Below are 15,308 nucleotides of genomic sequence, written 5' to 3' on the forward strand. Positions count from 1 at the left end.
CGTGTGTGTGTGTGTGTGTGTGTGTGTGTGTGTGTGAGAGAGAGAGAGAGAGAGAGAGAGAGAGAGAGAGAGGGAGGGAGGGAGGGAGGGAGAACAAACAACCAAAACAAAATATAGGAGTCTATAGAGTTGTGAATGTTTCTACATAGTTGCAGCTGTGGTGGTAAGAGTAATATTAGCAGCATAATGGCATCAAAAAGCAATGTTTGGTAAAATAAAAAGTTTTCAATAAATTTATTTTTAAAGAGCTACAGAATTCTTTATTATATCCCTATCCTAAATGCCACTATTTCATGGATACTATTCATTTTAATGAGGGATTGCAATTAAAGCCCAATTACTCTTTACTGCCTTTTATTAATTATATTTTCTCCTAATGTCTATGGAGATTTTCAGTCATCCAGGACATGGTTGTCCTAAAGGTGCATTTTCGAGAGGCAAGTGGACTTTCTGGTAAATCCAGTTGCTTCTTGAAAAAGCACCTTTGGAATTTTTTTACTGATGCATCATTTTGCGCTGAAATGTATCCTTTATGTAATGTACTTAACTACCACAAGGTGGCACTACTGTTCCATTTCTTTTGGCAAAAGGGTCAATATAGTTTATTATTTACATACTCCAGCTGCTAATCAAAGTGCTTGTTATGTTACGCTGTTAAATCAGAAATATTTTAAGCATTTTAACCACATTTTCACCTGATCATTGTTTAATTGATCATTGTAGCAAACTTATTTGATAAAACCTAAAGTTTCACAAAAAATACTTTGAAAACACAAAGTGTATCTTGGCTGACATTTCTGCTCATCAACATATTTGTTGCCATTTTGTAAAATATTCCCAAGAATGGAACAAAGAAATCTTTTTTAAAACAGTGAACAGCTGAACTCATAAAATGATTGTTGATCTAAGTTTCAGTCTTTCCTTGAAGTGGCCTGAAACTGACATTTTGGTTCCTAATTTTTAAATTAGTTACATAAAAATTATATGAACATGGACACTGACATTAGCTTGCCTTGAAAGAGTTTTGTTATATGTGCAGAATACACTATTCCATAGCTTATGGCATTAATCTGATTTTCTGCAATTATATGACATATTGAACCTTTAGTTAAGCACACAAGCAGGATTTACATAGCACACTAATCTAAAATGTGCTAATATAGTTTCTAATTCAGTATGCCATGTAAACAGTCACTCTCTGCCCAGTGTGTCATGTGAACTTCAGATGCGTTACATCGCCAGTAGCAACACTTGAGAGCAATGCTCTCTGTCTCTTGCTATGCTTTTAAGAGGATATGTATGATAATTCTTCTGTTATGACACATGTATTGTTCATAACTGATACTGTGAAAGGAGAACCATCTTTATTATTTAGCCAAAATGCTACTCTATGACCATTAGGAACCCTTTAAAACAATATTTTGTCACATCTCAGTGAAAAGCAATGTGGATAACGCAAGATATCCTACTATGATGCACTTGTTGTTCTAAGGCAGAGACCATCTGCAGCTGTCTCCTGAAGCTTATTTGAGGTGTTCTAAAAGAGAGCAAGTACAATTTATGGAGTTTTTACTGCCATAAGGACTTGAAGATAGAAGTCTGGATACACAGCTTCTCATAGCAGTACCTATTTTACAGAATAGCCTCCCTGGTACAAGTGATGTTGGAAACAAAATCTAATTTAAATCAGTTCGGGGGGAATGAATTTGTGCCAGGAAAAGTTGTTACCTAGAAAAAATCTGCTGCTCTCCTTAAATTTTAGCTCTAAAACAAATTATTTCATAAATCATTTTAGAAATCTCTGACCTCTAGATATTGATGAAGAGTAATCACTGTGTTTATAATTTGCAAGACCCAGCAATGAAGAAATATGCTGCAAATTAATATTTGGCAGAGCAGCAAAGAAATCCTTGAAAATGATAACATAGATGCTATGATATGCCTATACCTAGAAAGATCTGAATTATGCAGACAGTGGTTTTTCAGTTATTCCTATGACACCGTGGAAGCAGAAGTGGAACTTCAAAGAAGCAGGATAAAAAGAATATTTATGTTTTTGTACTTTGGTATTGAAGAAGACTCCTGAAATCCAAGGATAATGAAGAAAACAAACAAATGTACATAAAACAAATTAAGAACTCTCAGTTGAAGCAAAAATAACCAGGATCAAATTATTATGTTTTGTGCTCATTACTCAAAAAACATTATCAGCACAAAGTGGATGGAATTAATTACAGCAGTGATCAGTCCACCATTTTGAGGACCAATTTTGGGGATAGATATTCTGAAAAAGATAGTTGCTAAAAATGACAATAACCTGATGGCACAAAATCAACCAAGCAGTAATGAATTGAGAATAGTATGGTAGATCAACAATGTTTGCAGGGCTACAGGTTCCCCATATCCCATTCTAACAAAATATAAGAGCAGGAAGGTTTTAACAAATCCGCTGAGGAAGGAGATACTTTGGAGGTGTGTTTTGAACTTGGAATAGAGGTAAGTGTATTCTGGAGCTATATTGAAAAAGTTCTATACGTTTCTCCTTCATTTGGTGTGTGTGACCTGACTTAAATATAATTTTACTGAATGTAATTTGCATATTTTTCCCATACCAAGAATATACAAAATGTATTTAATTGACCACTTCCATTTCTTTCTCTGTTCTTGTTTTAATGACACTACACCTATATTTGTAAGAAAAAAACTGCTACATAATGAACAAGATCATTGAACCAACTAACTCATGCTGTCTGTTTTGATTGGTGGGTGCTCTCCAGGGTCTGTCTCTCCTATCCTCTTCAAAAGTTCTTTTATCTAGGACAGGGGTCTCAAAACTTGGCAACTTTAAGATTTGTGGACTTCAACTCCCAGAATTCCTCAGCCAGCCCTGGTTAGTTTTGTTTTGTTTAACTTAAGATTGGATGTTCATCTTCTATTCAGCTCTGTTTTTATTATATGCATTATGCCACTTTTATTTTTAAGCCACCCAATTTAACTGAGGAGTCAGGTGGCACTGAAATTTAAATAAATAAATACTGAAAATCTTAGTATTCCTAGCAAAAATAGTTTGGAGAGGTACTTAATAAAACTGTATTCATTGCTAATCTGTGGATTCTGTTCATTTGGGGATACAAGAAGTAGTCCTTGACTTAGAACAGCAATTGGGACCAGAATTTCCATTTTTAAATGATGCAGTTGGCCCAGTTGCTGTGCTTAACTGAATCCCTTGGTCATTTGGTGAGGCAATTTCCTGCCAGTTTCCTATAACCAAAGTCAGTGGGGAAGCCAGCAGGAAGTTGCAAGTACCGGTCTGGCAGGAAGGTAAGTAGCTGGTAACAGGTTGAAACAGTATGTGAGAGTGGAAGGGAAGGACACGAGGGTATACAAGAGTGGAAGATGGTGTGCAAGAGGAATGGTGTGATTCAGGAAGGGTGTGAGGGGCTGCATAAGAGGTCAGCATAAGCATAGAGGGTGTGAGGAAGAATGCACAGGTAAGGAAGACTTATCCCAGTGACTTGTCACCATCCCTGGCAGCTTTGCTATCGACTTTCTGGGGAAGCCAGTAAGGAAAATTGCAACTGACAATCATGTAATCATGGGATGCTGGAACCAATTGCCAATTATCCAGATCATCGTCACATGGATTATGGGAGTACTGGAATGGCTGGAACTCTAAAGACCAGTCATAATCACCATTTGTTCATCATCATCATAACTTTGATCATTGAATGAATGGTTGTAGGTTGAAGACTAACTCAACTACACAGGCATGCATTTGTGCTTGCAATATAACAATGGGGATTGTATATTTGCATTGTCTATTATATTTTATATTGGATAGTTTTGTGGTGACATGCAGAGAACTATACATATGTATACCTGCCCTTTGTGTTCTGATCAGTATACACTTGAGACCTCATGGACAACGCAATACAATGCAATTAATGTTGTTAATTTCTGGACAAGATCTGTTTTTAATCTTGTATTTTATATTTTAAATTTTATGTTGCATAGTATGCCTCATTTTAATTGTATTGTTTCTAATAAACAAAATGTTTGATTGACCATGATTCATTTGGCCAACTTCCAGAAGCACCTGATATTTGGCTGTTTCATACCGACAAGGTGACCTTGATTAATTTCAAAAAGAAATTCTGAAGCAAGAACACAGTTTTAAAATTAGTTTAATGCTGTACTCCATTTTGATGTACCTTAGATATTTCTATAGAATTGTGGCGGGGGGGGGCAGAGAAAAAGCTAGACTTGCTTCCATAATGTTGGATTTAATATGCGTTTTCTGTGATCATGTCAAGGTCCTGTTGGAACCATTTTGTGAATTATTCTGAAATACAAATATAGTTCCATCTAAATTTCAATCAGCCTGTGGTTTGGTGCTATTTTTACAGAAATAAAAAACCTGTTTTTCTGTATTTTATCTTCATTGATAATTGAAAACAAATATGTTTTTAAAAATCCAATATCTCTCTACAATGCCATCTTAATGCATAGAAAACTGTTCTGGGCCCACTCCATTTGGTAATGAATGCAGATACAGGCTTAGCTGTTTGCCACTCTTTATTCACAGCAATTATAATCCTGTTGGCTGAAAGCCCAGACACGACTCACTGGCAAGACGTTGGCAGCAACCAGACTCCAACAGACACGGGAACACAAGGCAGACCAGACAAGAAGTTCTCCAGATTACTACGAATGGTTGTGTCCTACAAAAGGACTCCTCCAAAGTCTCTTCTTATATACTCTCTTGGGAGGGGCCAAGCCACAACCACCTGGGCTTGATTATCTCTTATGAGTCTGTCTCCATAACTGCTGCCTACATTTTCCGCCCTTCGTTGCTTGGCATCAGGGACAAACTCCCTTTGATCTTCCCCACTGCTCCATGCCTCAGGCGCCTCTTGGTGGCCAACCAGCCTCTCTGGTCCCTGCTCTGAGTCTGACCCTGCCCAGGGTCCTCCACATCTTCCTTAGCAAACTCATAGGGGTCCTCGCTATTGGAGTCCATCGGCAGCTCCAACGGATCCTGCTGGGCCACACTATCCCTCACCGCAGGGCCCTTCTCCCGGGTCTGATGCTTAGGATGCGGCCTCGAGGGATATTGTGCATGGTAGGCCCGCACCAAAGCAGGGGCATGTATGTCCATCACATCGGTCCAAGTCCCCCCATCCGACCCCTCATCCTTCCAGTTCACCAAGTACTGGAAACGTCCCTTTAGCCATCTCGAGTCTCGGATCCAGGCCACTTCGTGCAGTAGCTGCGTCTCTACCTCATGCAGTGATGGCTGGGATGGAGACAGTTGGTGGAGAGGATAAGCCAACCACTCAGGGATCAGGAGCAAGCAATGGAACACCGGATGCACTCACATCGAGTGTGGCAGGGTCAGGCGATAGGCCACCAAGTTGATGACGGCCTTCACAGGGAACGGCCCAAGGTACTGGTGGTCCAACTTCTTAGCCGGCTGGTGGGAGGGAAGATGCCACGTGGACAGCCACACACAATCTCCCACAGCCAACTCCGGCACCGCACGTTGAGACCTTTCTGCCAACATCTTGTAGTCCTCTTTCGCTTGATTCAGATAGCAGCGCACCACTTGGTGTACTGCCTGGAGCTCCGAGAGGAAGTCATGTGCTGCATGGACTGGGGAGTCGACTGGGGTAAGAGAGAAGAAGCAAGGGTGATACCCGACGTTAGCCATGAAGGGCGTCGTCCGTGTGGAGGTATTCTGCGAGTTATTAAACACAAACTCTGCCACGGCCAGGTGCTCTGCCCAGTTGTTCTGCTGATGATTCACGAAGCAGCGCAGGTACTGTTCCAAGATCACAATCACCTTCTCCGTCCCCCCATCAGTTTCGGGATGGTGCACTGAGAACAAACAAACCTGGACTTCTAGAACCTCCATCAGCCCTTTCCAGAACTGGGCCGTGAATTGTGTCCCACGGTCTGACACAACCCGGTCGGGTAGGCTGTGCAGCCGGAAGATGTGCTTGATGAACATAAAGGTGGTGGCGTGGGCTGTCGGCAATCTCTGACAGGGGATGAAATGCATCATTTTTGTGAGCATGTCCACCACCACGAGGACTGTGGTAAACCCTGAAGATCGAGGCAGTTCTGTCAGGAAGTCCATGGACACGGCACCCCAAGGCCTGTCCGGGGCTGGCAATGGCTGAAGCAGCCTTGGAGGAGCTCCTGTTGCTGACTTGGCTTGCCAACATTGTACACAAGAGGTGACATACATCTGCACGTCATGTCGTAAGTGGGGCCACCAGAAAGTACTGGAGACCTGGTTCAACATCTTGAAAAGGCCGAAATGTCCCGATGCCAGATTGTCATGACACTGGGAGAGAATAAGTCCATGGAGGGCCAGTCCCGGTACCTCAAGAGGTCATTGTCAAAGGTCCACAAGGAGGCCGGCCCTACTTCTGCCTTCCATTGCTCCACCCACTCATCGCACTGCTGCGCATCCTGTACCTGAGACCCTAAGTCCACGAGCTCGTGAACAGCAGCAAAGGATTCGACGGGAAAAACTGTCCTGGGTGAAAGCGAGTTTGCAGTGTCAGAGTACTTCGGTTTCCGGGACAGGGCATCCACCCTTTGGTTTTGCACCCTTGGAATGTAGGTCACTCTGAAGTTGAACCGGGCAAAAAACAGAGACCACCGGATCTGGTGCTGATTCAACTTGTGTGCCGTTGTCAGGAACTCTAGATTCCTATGGTCCATCCGGACCTCGACTTGATGCCTGGCCCCCTCCAGGTGATGCCTCCAGGCCTCAAACACCACCTTAATGGCCAGCAATTCCTTTTCCCAGATGGTGTAATTGCGCTCGGAAGGATTGAGTTTCCGTGAGAAGAAAGAGCAAGGGAAAAGGGTACCGCCAGGGGCGTAAGCCTGCAGTAACACCACGCTCACCACGATGTCAGATGCATCTGCCTCCACCACAAATGGATGATGGGGATCAGGGTGCTTCAGGATTGGCTCCTTTGTGAAGGCGTGCTTCAGGGCCTCTAACACGTGTTGCTCCATGGGCCCCCAGTGAAACGGCACTTTCTTCTGCAGGAGCCGAGTGAGGGGTGCGGTCAGGAAAGCAAAGCTGGGGATGAAGGTCCGGTAGTAGTTGGCAAACCCGAGGAGTCACTGGACATCCTTCACATGCTAAGGAGGTTGCCAACTGCGCAATGCCTCTACCTTGCCTGGCTCCATCACAATTCCTTCAGGGGAGATACGGTGCCCCTGGAACTCGATGGTAGTTTGAGTTTGAGGTTAATTTTATTTATAGGCCGCCCAATCCCGGAGGACTCCGGGCAGCTTACAGCGAGGGAAAGAAAAATAATAAAAGAAAATAAGAATAAAAAGACAGGTTAAAACAACACAGATACATTCGTTTCAGTTGGGACTGGACCTCAACAATGAGGTCAACAGCCTCAGGCCTGCCAGAATAGCCAGGTCTTGACAGCTTTTCTGAAGGCCATGAGAGTGGGTAAGGTCCGGATTTCTGGGGGTAGTTCGGCCCAAAGGGTCGGAGCAGCCACAGAGAAGGCTCTCCTCTGAGGAGCCGCCAGCCAACATTGTCTGGCTGACGGCATCTGAAGGAGGCCCACCCTGTGGGGTCTTACCAGCCATTGGGAGGAGTGTGGCAGTAGTAGTCTGCCAGAACTGACACTTCTCCAGATTGTGAACAAACGATGGTCCCGGAGTCGTTGCAGGAACAGGCGTAGGTGTTGCTGATGATCCTTCCAAGACATCGAGTAGATCAAGATGTCGTCCAAGTAAATGACGAAAAACTGATCCAAGAGGTCCCTGAAGATATCATTCATGAAGTGCTGGAAGACTGCCGGGGCATTGGTCAAACCAAACGGCATGACTGTGTACTCGAAATGTCTGTACCCGGTGCCAAAGGCTGTCTTCCATTCGCCCCCCCCGCCCAGATTTGGACCAGGTTATAAGCGCCACACAAGTCCAGTTTTGTGAATACCGTCGCCTCCCGGAGCCGCTTCAACAACTCAGGAATCAGGGGCAACGGGTATCGGTTGCGCACCATGATGGCATTCAGGTGACGAGAGTCTCAGATCCCCGGTCTTCTTTTTGACGAACAAAACCAGTCAGACAGTGATGAAGATGAGGGCCGGATAAAACCCCGGGCGAGGTTCTTGTCCAGAAAGTCCTGCAATGCGGTCAACTCCAGCTCGGACATGGAGTACAGGTGACCCACAGGGAGCTTCGCGTCTGGTACCAAGTCAATGGGGCAGTAATAAGTCCAGTGTGGCGGCATTTGGTCCACCTCCTGCTCACTGAAGACGTCTGCAAACTCCACTAAGTCCAGTGGCACGGACACCCTGGGCGAGCTGAGCACCTGGCCCGCACAGACGTGACAGGTGTGGTCGACATATTGCAGGTACTGAGACCAATAAATCTGAGGGTCGTGCAAGCCAAGCCCAGGGAAATGCAGGCCTGAAACAATGTAAAACTGGATGGCCTCTTCATGCTTCCCGAGGACCAGGCACAAGGGCTGCGTGGCAGCCTTGTTAGGCCCAGACAGAAACACCCCGCCATCAATGGTCTCGACCCGCATCAGTGGGTCCACCGGACACATAAGGACAGCGTACTTGGTAGCAAACGCCACATCCATAAAGTTCGTGGTAGCCCCGGAATCGACCAAGGCATAGGCCGGAATTCCCTGCAGACTACCAGACAGGAGGATGCATGCTGCCAAGATCATGTGCCGGGGAGGGCCGTCAATCTCTGTTTCGGCATGCGCCCAACCTAAAGTCTCCCTCAGATCGGGCTCCGCCCATTTCCTGACACGTTGTTCTGTCGCTGAAGGGAGGATGCATACCTCACACACCCCTACTCTTTTTTGGCCAAACCATGGCCAGGTGTCCAGGATCCCTGCAATAGAAACACAAATCCCCTGTGCGCCGTCTGTCTATCTTAGATCGCAACAAGCGGGGTTTGGCAGCGCCCAACTCCATGGGATCCTCCCGTTAAGCTAGGGTCTCCTGGGGAATTGGCACTCTACTGGCCTCCTGGGGTGCGCGGCGAAGTCCCCCCCTCTGCAGCCAGGCGTCTATCCAGAAGCACAGGTGGATCAACATGTTGAACGTCGGTGGCCTGTCCACCCACACCAACTCATCCTGCAGGTCATCTGACAGCCTGTCTTGAAAGGTGTCCATGTGGGCTGCCTCATTCCAGGCTGAATCTTGGCTAAGAAGCCAGAATTCGCTGACATAATCCTGCAAGGAACCCTGGTCCTGCTGCAGTGTCTTGAGCAGTCTGGTGGCTGTTTCCTCGTACATAAGTCTGAGGTGCTCACAAAATCCCCTGAAATCGTCCAGAAAGGGCTAGCCTGGAACAACAGAGGAGTAGCCCAATGAGCTGCGGTGCCTGAGAGCAAGCTGATAATAAATCCCACCTTAGCCCGGTCGGTGGGAAAATCCTCTGCTCTCAGGCTGATAAACAGCTGGTATTGTTCCAAGAACACTGGAAACATGGCTTGACTGCCATCAAACTTGTCCGGTATAGCCACCAGACACTTCCTCCGAGGCTGGGGGGGGGGGAATAGCAGGCCCCTGCAGCTGAGCTATCTGGCCAGCCAGCAGAGCCAACTGCTGTGCCAACTGGGTGTTCTCAGCAGGTAATTGCCCCATTGTGGCTTAATGAAACTTTGTTTGTTTGGGGCAGGACACAAACTGTTCTGCCCACCACCACCCCGGTCCGGTAATGAACGCAGACACAGGCTTAGCTGTTTGCCACTCTTTATTCACAGCAATTATAATCCTGTTGGCTGAAAGCCCAGACACGACTCACTGGCAAGACGTTGGCAGCAACCCATACTCCAACAGACACGGGAACACAACACAGATCAGACAAGGAGTTCTCCAGATTACTATGAACGGTTGTGTCCTGCAAAAGGACTCCTCCCAAAGTCTCATATACTCTCTTGGGAGGGGCCAAGCCACAACCACCTGGGCTTGATTATCTCTTATGAGTCTGTCTCTGTAACTGCTGCCTCCGTTTCTCCGCCCTTCGTTGCCTGGCATCAGGGACAAACTCCCTTTAATCTTCCCCACTGCTCCACGCCTCAGGCGCCTCTCTGGTCCCTGCTCTGAGTCTGACCCTGCCCAGGGTCCTCCACATCTTCCATAGCAGACTCATAGGGGTCCTCGCTATCGGAGTCCATTGGCAGCTCCAACGGCTCCTGCTGGGCCACAACAGGAAACTATTTGCCCACTTTCTAGTTATAGGTTTGAAATTGGTGGTTCATCTGCGTTTAATCATCTGTGTAAGTATATTGAACTGTGGGCAGGGTTGTTGTTTTGAGAGGACTTTGTGGAAGCAATGACCCAGTGAATAATTCTTCCACATGGGAGTGATAAAAGCAGTCCTTGGGATGGCACAGTTTCAAAGAGCCACAGTTGCTCAACCTGGAATGCATAAATTATTGTCTCTATGCAGTTTCCATTTGGCTGCAATAGCAATAGCAATAGCAGTTAGACTTATATACCTCTTCATAGGGCTTTCAGCGGTTTACAGAGTTAGCATATTGCCCCCAACAACAATCCGGGTCCTCATTTTACCCACCTCGGAAGGATGGAAGGCTGAGTCAACCCTGAGCCGGTGAGATTTGAACAGCCGAACTGCAGAACTGCAGTCAGCTGAAGTAGCCTGCAGTGCTGCATTTAACCACTGCACCACCTCGGCTCTTACAAGACCATTAAGTTCTCATGCATGACAGAGACTTAACATAAGGCTGTTTTTTGTCAATGTATCTACTTTTTCTAACAGGACCAGATTTAGAATTAATTTATGACATCAATTTAGGCTGAGCTCTTTCAAGAAAGGGCCCGCAACTTGGGAGTCCTCCTGGACCCACAGCTGACTTTTGACCACCATCTCTCAGCTGTGACCAGGGGGGCATTTGCCCAGGTTCGCCTGGTGCGCCAGTTGCGGCCCTACCTGAATCGGGAGGCCCTCACAACAGTCACTCGAGCCCTTGTGATCTCCAGGCTGGAATACTGTAATGTGCTCTACATGGGGCTGCCCTTGAAGAGCATCCGGAGACTTCAGCTAGTCCAGAATGCGGCCGCGCGAGTGATCGTGGGCGCACCACGGTTCGCCCACATAACACCGATCCTCCGTGAGCTGCACTGGCTACCTGTCGATCTCCGGGTGCACTTCAAGGTCCTACTCACCACCTATAAAGCGCTCCATGGTAGTGGATCTGGCTATTTGAGAGACCGCCTTCTGCCAATTACCTCCCTGCGTCCCATCAGATCGCATAGAGTTGGCCTCCTCCGTATTCCATCCGCCAGTCAGTGCCGACTGGCGACTACTCGGAGGAGAGCCTTCTCTGTTGCGGCTCCGACACTATGGAACAATCTCCCTGTGGAGATTCGTACCCTCACCACGGTCCAGGCCTTCCGCACAGCCCTCAAGAACTGGCTAGCCCGTCAGGCCTGGGGATAAGTTTACTTTTGCCCCTCCCGAATGCTGAGTGAATGTTGAGTTTTACTGTTTAATTTACTTTTGTGCACATTTCTTTTTGTATTGTCCTACACTCCCTTTCCTTTTTGATTGTAAGCCGCCCTGAGTCCCCTCAGGGAAAAGGGCGGCCTATAAATGTCTAATAAATACCAAAATACCAAATACCAAGATGTTAATTGAATCTAAGGCTGAAAACCATGTGTTTATTTCCAAGCTGTATAAAGGCTATGTCATTTTTTTCCAGGTAACCATAGAGAGACCAAGAAGTAATGCTGCAACTTATTTCTGGTTCTCTTTCCTGTTTCAATAAAACTAACTATTAACCATTACAATGGTATTCACCAAACTTCATTTTCTCACTTTATGTCAGGGAAATGCGCAGCAGATATCCAAATGGAGCCAGAGATGCGGACATGAAGTTGTAGTTTTATATAAATAAATATATTTTACATCTATATACACAGCAAACAAGATAGTCAGGCACATCAATGTATCATGATGTAAATCATCAAGTAGCACACAGAAGAAAAAGGCGGGGGGGAGGAAATTCCCCCTTCTCACCCAGCAACCAATCATAATGTACATTGCTTCATGCAGGAGCCCACACTCTCCAACCAATCCACTATAACTATGCATTCTGGCACATTATATACTTTACTGATCCAGCTATTAAATGAAGTATCTTAACACTTTATAAAGTAACTTGCTATAAATTTTAAGAAACGAAATAATATTGAATTCATATGTTTTTACAAATTAAGCTACAGTTGGTGAGATTAATTTCAAAGTAAGCCTAAAGAGGATTGTGCTGATTACCTCGCAGTGCAGCTACAATTTATAGAAAGGAATGTCTTAAGGATATTATGCATCTGTTTACAATAATTGTGTGATAAATAAAGCTACAACTTCTATAAGAAAACACATTATTCTTTTTCTTTCTACAAAATAAGACAAACAATGTCTTATTTTAGTTTAAACAATGCTTAGCTAGGGTTTATTTAAGCAATTTATGAAATAAACAATTGCCTGAATTCATACAATTCTCTAAACAATAAAGAATGGATTTTTATAAAATTATTATGGATTCATACAAGGACAGTTTCCCCTTGACCTTTGAAGTTCCTTCTCATATTTTCACCTATCAGTCCTAGCTGCAACTTCACCATGATTTTGAACAGTTCATAATAGCACATTGCTCAAGGACACTTTATAGTCCACTAATAATAGGGTAACAATTAAATGTGATCTCAGAAACTGACCCAGTAGGTTTGGCAAGTCTTTTCAAAATGGCCTAGAATTCTAGAAACATGTACCTCCTTTTGCAGGAACTGCTAGGAGTATTAAGTTGGTTTTGTCCCTTCCTAAATTTCTGTTACCTTTTTTTAACTGATAAGTATGATCTCTACCATGTCTCTCTGATCTTACCATGGTTTGGTGCAGAAGAGCTTATGTTCAATTCCTCCAGGACTAGGGAACAGAAAATATTGAACCCTTCTCTTCCTGAAAGTCAGGAGAAATACTGTTACATTGGTCTGGATGGACTAATCATATGGCGATAAGGCAGTTTTTAATATTCCTATTTTGATATTTGCTAATCTAGTAAAGAAAGTAGTACAGGCCACTTAGCAACTACAACTTTCTCAACAATACTTTTGAAAATTCCATGTGATGCAGATATATTATTCACTCATATATATGTGTTTCATCAGTGTTCCAATTAAGTATAGAAATTAGTACTATGTAAAAAAAACCTACCATTTTTTCTATTTTCTATTTCTATCTATCTATTTTGCTCCATCACTGAGCATTTCCTCCAGAGAAGAAAATGAATGAGTAATAACTGATATTCTTGAAATTATTGTGTTGTGGTCAAGGTTTGTTTCGGCATCTTCCACCTTTAATTATGGTCTCTTCAGTAGTCTGCATCCCAAATTTCAATTACATTCCAAAGAAAGGATCATGATAGAACTCCTTCCATTGAGCTTCTTCCTTTCACAATGATACAAAGAAATTAAAGAGAAAAGGACAGCACCAGCAATATTACCCATTGCTATCTTCCAATAAGAAATTTGGGGGGAGGGGAGATACACCAAAAGAAATCTGGAAAACATTCTCAAGCAGTTCAAAATAAGATAGAAAAACAGCATTTTCTATAAACGTCAAGACAGATTTTATACATAGTCATAATGGTACCTGCAACTTGTATAAAAACACAAGTGTAGATACAGCAATGGTGCTTTCTACATAAGTAGGTAAACCAGTCTTGAATAAGGCATCTAATCGCTGTCCTTCACTATATGCTTCATAGGAGAGGTGTCCAAATGAGCTGAATTATCAGCAGAAGCTGTTGCATGCCAGTTGCTCAACTTGGGTCTGTTGCGAGAGTGAGTCACGGAGGACAGATAAAGAAAGTATGTCAACACTGGTTGTAAGGAACCTTCTCTCAACTTTCATCTCCTTAAAATCCTTATCTTCTCACCTTATTTCATTCATTTGTGGCAGTGGTCTTGAATTATGAAACCAAAGAACTTGATGCATACTTGTAACACTTTTCTGAAGCGTATCTTCATCAGAATTTCTTTCTGCAATAATCTCAGATACTATCAGATCTTTTTTTAATACTTAAGGATTCAGATCTGTGCACTTTTGTCATTCTTGTTTCAAATTATATGACTTTCAGTGAATTTGTTAACATCTGTGTCTCAGTCTTGCACCAACTGAAGAGGGGCATGGATTTTTCACAATCCATTCTCCGTTCTCAGATTTTACTAACAGCATGTTCTGTGAAAATGATCACTATACTAATGACAATCTGAAAGTCACTGCTTAGGCAAGTATGTGTGAAAATGTAGAAGTTTTCTTGCTTTACAAGAAGCTGGGTCTATGACAAAACTTTTGTATCTTATTTTTAAATGATATTAGATAAAAATACAGAAGCCATAATTTTCTTCACTGGATGCATGAGGATATAAATATTTTAATTGAGGGTGCTTCAATGTCCTTTTTAGGTCCTTCCAACTTTTAGGACTTGGCCTAGCCTCCAAATTAGAAATAAATAAGAATGTATGAATGGCTTCTATGTTAATCTTTTTTGTGGGGGGAAGGAAAGCACCCAAAACAGATGTGCAAGCTAAAATGCAATGGAATACTAGAATCTAAAATGCATAGTAGAACAAGGCAACTACCATGAAGTACAAATAGAACCTAATGGGTCACAGTTACAAATGCTTGCATAAAATATGTGTCTTCTAATTGTATGTTAATGTATACTCAATAAATGTCCAGGTTTTTTAAAGATTATTAGAGCAGAATAACTAGAGTAGAAAGCTGTTGGTTTAGGATCTCCTTCAGAACATAGTTAGATCATGGCTGGGAATTGCAGCCTTTTACTCATATCTTTGAAGGAAGGGTTTGGCTATCTTACAAAATACCTTTAGGTAACGAGTACAGCAGTGGTGGGTACCGGTACCGGTACGGTTGGAACGGGCCTGGCAGCATATGCATCTTAGCGCATATGCGACGCTCCAGCTGCTCCGCAGAGCATTGCACAGGTGCCTGTATGTGCCATGCGCGTGTGCTGAAGCGCAAATGCCTTTAAACACAGGTAAGGAGGGAGGACGGGTGGGCCCTCTGGAGCACCGTACCGGAACGGTATCTGCAACCCATCACTGGAGTACAGTTTATATTTATTTATCAAATGTATGTCTACCTATCTCATGGAAAGTGACTCTGGGTGGTGTACAGCAACGTATTAGATATTAAACTGACAAGAACAGATACTACCCTTGATCTTAGCCAAAAGACCAAGAAGATAT

The 15,308-nt window shown here is 43.8% G+C and overlaps 1 pseudogene; it reads right to left on the bottom strand.

Annotated features, from left to right (window-relative positions):
• Positions 1–15,211: 15,211 nt before the first annotated feature.
• LOC116512835 lies at positions 15,212–15,308 on the bottom strand (annotated as a pseudogene).

The sequence above is a fragment of the Thamnophis elegans genome, chromosome 8 (assembly GCF_009769535.1).
Source record: "Thamnophis elegans isolate rThaEle1 chromosome 8, rThaEle1.pri, whole genome shotgun sequence".
Taxonomy (NCBI): domain Eukaryota; kingdom Metazoa; phylum Chordata; class Lepidosauria; order Squamata; family Colubridae; genus Thamnophis; species Thamnophis elegans.